Here is a 6000-nt window from a genome sequence, read left to right as displayed (position 1 = left end):
GGGATAAGGGGAGGGAGAAAAGGAGGGGTAAAAAATTGGAAACCACCCCCCCCAAAAAAAAAAGAAAAAGGAAAAAAGGAAAGAAGTTCCCAGCACAGGGAAGAATTGTAATTGCTGTCAGTACCGTCTAAATTCAGTACCTTTGTACAAAACTCCAGTTGCCCCATCCTAGTTATGTCTCTGCTAATGGTTTACTTTAGCATGGATATCCAATGAAGCTGTTTCGGTATTTTTCCTGAAGGAGCATACATATCTATGGAGAGAATTAATTGATACTGCAAAATTAATGTTATATCACTCTGGTTCAGAAAAATACTGACTGGAGTGAGGGCATATCAGACATAAGGAATGCCCACCATCACATAACATACATTCTGATCATAAATATTACCATGGAGCTAAAGTTAAAAATGTGTACATAAAAAGTTTCAGCAGGATTGCAACAACTACAATGTTCATGATAATATTGATATAATGAATGTTATAATCCCAATACAATCAACACAGCCCTATTCAAAGAAAACATTCTTACCCTTAAAATATACCATCTACCATTGCAAATAAATATATTTTCAAGAAATCATAAATATTATTGATCTGTGTCTTTGCCTGCTTAGGAAAAGCTAAGAAGTATATTGGAGCCTAATGGAAGAGTAAAGGAGGATATTTGGGTTGTTTTGTCTGAATATGGCTGAGAATGTTTATCTCAACATGTCATCTGCAAGTGGTAACAGTACTGTGCTGGCCAAAATACCTCTTTAAATGGCAAGGTTCCATCTTACACTGAAGCCCATTACAGCTTTCCTTATTAATGCACCACCTGGAAAAACAGTCAGCCTTAATTAAGCACGACCATCTCCAAATAAAATTTTGTTTAAGCAGCAAGGGTTAGGTTTGCTCTTGGCATAAGGGAAAATGGGTTCTACATGGAAAAGAAAAACAGTCCAAGAAAGAGACCTCACATATGTGATTTATAAAAGCAAACAATGTGTGAGAGAAGCAGAAAAAAAGGAGCGAAAAGGAAAGGGAGCTGAAGGGAAGAATGGAGGGGAAGGGGAAGGGAAGGGAAGCATAGGATAGCACTTTTGATTCTTTTAATTTTTATTTCATTTTCATGTGTCATTTACTATTAACAGAACAATTCTGTAATTTTTTCAAAGTCAGTAATGATGTCCCAATCACCAAATCCAATAGTTCCTTCAGAATATCTCTCCACCCACAGCATCATCCCCATTAACCCAGATTGGGTAGGAAAGAATATTAACTAGTTTTCCTACTAATTTTTGTTTTGTTTTGTTTTGTTTTTTTGTTTGTGGGGCAATGAGGGTTAAGTGACTTGCCCAAGGTCACACAGCTAGTGTCAAGTGTCTGAGGTCCGATTTGAACTCAAGTCCTCCTGAATTCAGGGCTAGTGCTTTATCCACTGCACCACCTAGCTGCTCCCCCTATTAATTTTTGAACCACTTTGCTCTCATAGAAGAGACTATACCAATAAAAACCAATAAATGCATACATCAATTCATACATACATATATACAAACATACATTCATATATACATATATACATTTGTGTTGAGATTGGAAGCTTCTCCTAGGCAGGACTTACATCTTCTACTTAAAGATTTATAGAAGCAAAACTGAACTAAGGGAACAATCTACATGATGATTACAACAATGTCCATGAAAAGATCACTAAAAGGAAGTTGAACTCTGAGTAGAGGTAAAAAAGTCCCTTAAATTCTGAGTAATAGGAAAAAAAACAATTAAAACCCTGGAGAAGGGAGGAAACCCACCTCATCTCTCTTGGAAGAAAAGGGCAGGGGAGGGGGGATAGCTAGGTGGCACAGTGGATAAAGCACCAGTCCTGGATTCAGGAGAACCTGAGTACAAATTCAGCCTCAGATACTTGACACTTACTAGCTGTGTGACCCTGGGCAAGTTATTTAACCCTCATTGCCCCGCAAAAAAGAAAAGAAAAGGGGGGGGGGCTACTAGGACAAAGTGCTGGACAACTTTTTAGCCAAGATCTTTGTACTGGATGTGTTTGTTGCCTGTTTTCTTTGTTACAGGGGAAGTTTCAGTCTGGAGGGGAAGATGCTAAATGACTGTAAATGGAAGACAAAAGGTATCAATTAAGCATTAAAAAAAATACACAAAAAGTGGAAAGTTTCTCAGCTTAGCACCAACACACCTGCTGCATTGGATTTGTTGGGAAAGTTGGAGGTTAGTGAATTCTGACAGGCCAGTAATCCATTTGCTTATCTTTACAAGATTAGTTATTGGGAGTCCTTCCTGAGGCTCTGTTGAGTCCTTTCCTGCCTTCCCTGAGAAGACAATTAAAAGTTCCCCAAGAACTATAGTTCAGAGAGCAAAGATCTGATTTGGGGGGTGGGCGATGGGGGGGTGTCAAAAGACCTGAGTTCAAATGGCAGCTTAGCCACTTTCTATGTGACCTTGGTAATGTTATGTAACCCTTCTGGATCTTAGTTTTCTCATCTGCAAAGTGAAGGAATTGTATTAGGTGACCTCTGAAGTTCATTCTAGCTGTAAATCAACGAATGACCTAAAATCCTTTTGAAAGGTGGATGATTTTACTGCTTCTATCACGGTTCTGTCACTCGGCAAAGTAAGTCATATTACTGGTGGGGTTGAGTGAGCTAATGAAGAACAGAGAAGATCCCATATGTTTATTACTAGTGCTATCCCAGGTTTTAAATGACCCCAAATCTTAGGGCTGGAAAAGAGTTCATGAGGAGCTACATCTACACTGTGTCAGCCAAAAATGTGTTTATTCTATTTTTTTTTGAAAGCCCCAGGAGAAAGACTTTTCAATCTTCCTTAGCCTTCTTTGTTCCTGAAATATCAAAATGTGCAAATATCACCTCCTGCGCCACTATGTAGTCACAGAAACCTCTGTTCAAATTTTGTAATAGAGGGTTAAAGGAAGCAAAGAATAATATGGCAGAATATGCACTGGACTTAACACTTCCCTGGCTTCCTTTAAGTCCCAGCTAAAATTCCCATCTTCTTTCCCAACTCCTCTTAAGTCTTATGACTTCCCTCTCTTAGTCTCCTATTTATCTTGTATGTAGTTTGTTTGTACATATTTGTTTGTTATCTCCCCCATTAGATAGTAAGCTCCTTGAGGACAGGGATTGTCTTTTGCCTTTTTGTTGTTGTTGTTGTTGCTTAGCACAGTGCTTGGCACATAAGAGGCACTTAATTAATGTCTTGACTGACTGATTAAAGTAAAAATATCCAGCTTCAAGAACAGTTATCCCTTCCACATCTCGACTTTCCCCATCATGATCTTCATATATTGTGGGTTGACATAAGAAATTAAATGGGAATTTGGAGGGGAGGGTTTGTGGAAAGCCGCAGATGACATGCAAAGACCAGCAAACAACACAGAAAATGTTTAGAAATGCAGATACGCATAAAATATATGTATAACTTTGTATAATGTCAATATATTTTATCTTTTAATACCATAATAATTCAGACTTCTTCTCTGGCATGAAGGGGCGGGGCAAACAATATTATATAGATTTTCCGGATCACCATGAGGGGTGGGAGGGAGGGGGGTGCCAGGCCCTTAACAACCTCCCCCCCTCCACCAGGCCCCTAAGATGTGGAAGGGAAAACTGGAATTGCTCTTGCAGCTAGGTCTTACTTAGTTGATAGTGTTAGAATTGGAGTCAGGGAGACCTAAATTCAAATACTACCTCAAATGCTTCCGGTCTGTGTGACTCTGGGCAAGTAATTTAATCTCTATCTATCTCTGTTTCCTCCTCTTAAATTTGCATAACAATAGCTCTTACCTCTCGCGGTGGTTATGGGGATAAAATGAGATAACATTTGTAAACTATTTACAGACCTTAAAGTTCTAATAAGTGCTAGCCGTCATCATCCTTAAATAAGTCAATATAAGTAAAGCAGCGTGCAAACTTTAAAGCTATCTGTGTGTGTGTGTGTGTGTGAACTCTATCATCATTATCATCATCACTTATCAGCTCTGTGACCTTGGTTCACATCATCTCTCTGAATGTCAGATTCGGCCCCTCCCCTGACTATAAAAATGAGAAAGTTGGATTGGATAATTTCTTAGGTCCCTTATTTATAACTCTCTAATTCCATGATTCATTAAAATCTTCCTATATTCAAGCTGCTATTTTAGATACTCCAGGAGACACAAAAAACATATAGGACATCCCAAGTTTATGGTGTAGCTGGAGAATATAACCCACATAATAAAAGCCATATAATAACAATATAATATATTGTAATATGTAATACAATAACACAACATCTCAACCCCTTTGTGGCAGGTGCTATAGCTAAGGAAGTGGAGAATCAGAAACATCATTGGATGGCTTCCCCAGGATCACAGAGCTAGTATCAGAGCAGAATTGGAAGCCAAGTCTTCCTGACTCCATCTACTATGCCAAGCTGACTCTTTGGATAAGAGAAAGTTGTCTATAAATGTAAAGCGCTCTTTCTTTTCCAGTGCAAAAAAAATAAAACACATTCTAAGTGAACTCTTCTTAGCCTCAGAGCTGGTGATGAATGCATGAGGTGAGGAAAGAAGCTGCTATCCATTCTGCCTTGTGCGAGTGGCCAAAGCTTCTCCCGTGCTGGGAAGACAGGTGTGAATGACTGAGAGATCAATAGAGGAAATGAAGATAATATTTTAACCGTAAGAGTAAGTTTCTCTGACCTCCTGAACGCAAGTGTTATGTAATTTCCTGGTTAGGGATAATGCCCCGATCCCACCCAGGGAGGCAAATGGTCACAAGATACCAGTAAATTTGGGAGATGTCATACTAGGTAGTGGGGATATGGAGTTCAATCTCTCATACGACCTGGGATTTAATTAGCATTGATCTTGGCTTCCTCGAAGGAAACTCAACCTCCTGTGATTGCTCTCTGAGAGTATCACAGCTCAAGCTACTTCTGGTATGCCAACACATCTGAGTGAAACAGCCAGGCCTGGGTTGGGGGAAGGGATGTAGTGGAAAGGAGAGGCTGGTAGGATGAAGGGAAGAAGTAGAAAGAGGAAACTGATTATGGTCTTAAAGAGCTGCCACAGACTTAATGAAACCTCTCAGAAGTTACTTTATTCAGAAATATCTTCCAAAGTGGAAACAGTTACAAGAGAGAGGGGAGGAAGAGAGAAAGGGAGAGAGAAAAAGGGGGAGAGAGGAAGGAAAGAAGGAAGGAAGGAAGGAAGGAAGGAAGGAAGGAAGGAAGGAAGGAAGGAAGGAAGGAAGGAAGGAAGGAAGGAAGGGGAGGAGAGAGGTAGCGAGTGGGAGAGAGAGAAGGAGGGAGAGGGAGGGAGAGAGGAAGTAAAGAAGGAAGAGGAGGAGAGAGGTGGAGAATGGGAGAGAAAGAAGGAAGAAGGGAGAAGGAGAGAGAGAGAGGAAAGAAGGAAGGAAGGAAAGAAGGAAGAAAGGAAGGAAGAGGAGAGAAGTGGAGAGTAGGAGAGAGAAGGAAGGAGGGAGGGAGAGAGAGGGAGGGAAAGAAAGACAGAGACGGAAAAAGACCACTAATATCTAGGCAATTTGGCTTAGAATACAGTCTGTGTAACTCTGAAAAAGGCTTCTCAGTGCTTCAAGCTAAGTTATATAGAAGGTGTCTACCTAAGTTTTAAAAGGGAGTTTTCTCCCTGGAAAGTTCATTATACCAATGAAATCAGAGGTCCAATGCCAGTTTATCCCATTTTGTACATTGTTGTTTTCATATTGTCTCTCCCTTTAAACTTTGAGTTTCTTCACTGAAGAAGATAAATTTTCCAGTGATTAGCACAGTGCCCAGAGCATAGCAGGCCCTTAATAAGTGCTTATTTACTATGTGATTGGAATTCCACGTGTATATTATTCAAGTCAACAAACATTTAAGCACCTCCTCTCCAAAACAAAAGATTGAATTCTCTATTTGGCATTTAAAGTTCTTCAGAGTCCATAATCGATATTTTTGTACATTATTCTTCTTTACACACTC

The sequence above is a fragment of the Dromiciops gliroides genome, chromosome 1 (genome assembly GCF_019393635.1).
Source record: "Dromiciops gliroides isolate mDroGli1 chromosome 1, mDroGli1.pri, whole genome shotgun sequence".
NCBI classification, from domain to species: Eukaryota; Metazoa; Chordata; class Mammalia; order Microbiotheria; family Microbiotheriidae; genus Dromiciops; species Dromiciops gliroides.
This window is presented reverse-complemented; position numbering follows the sequence as displayed.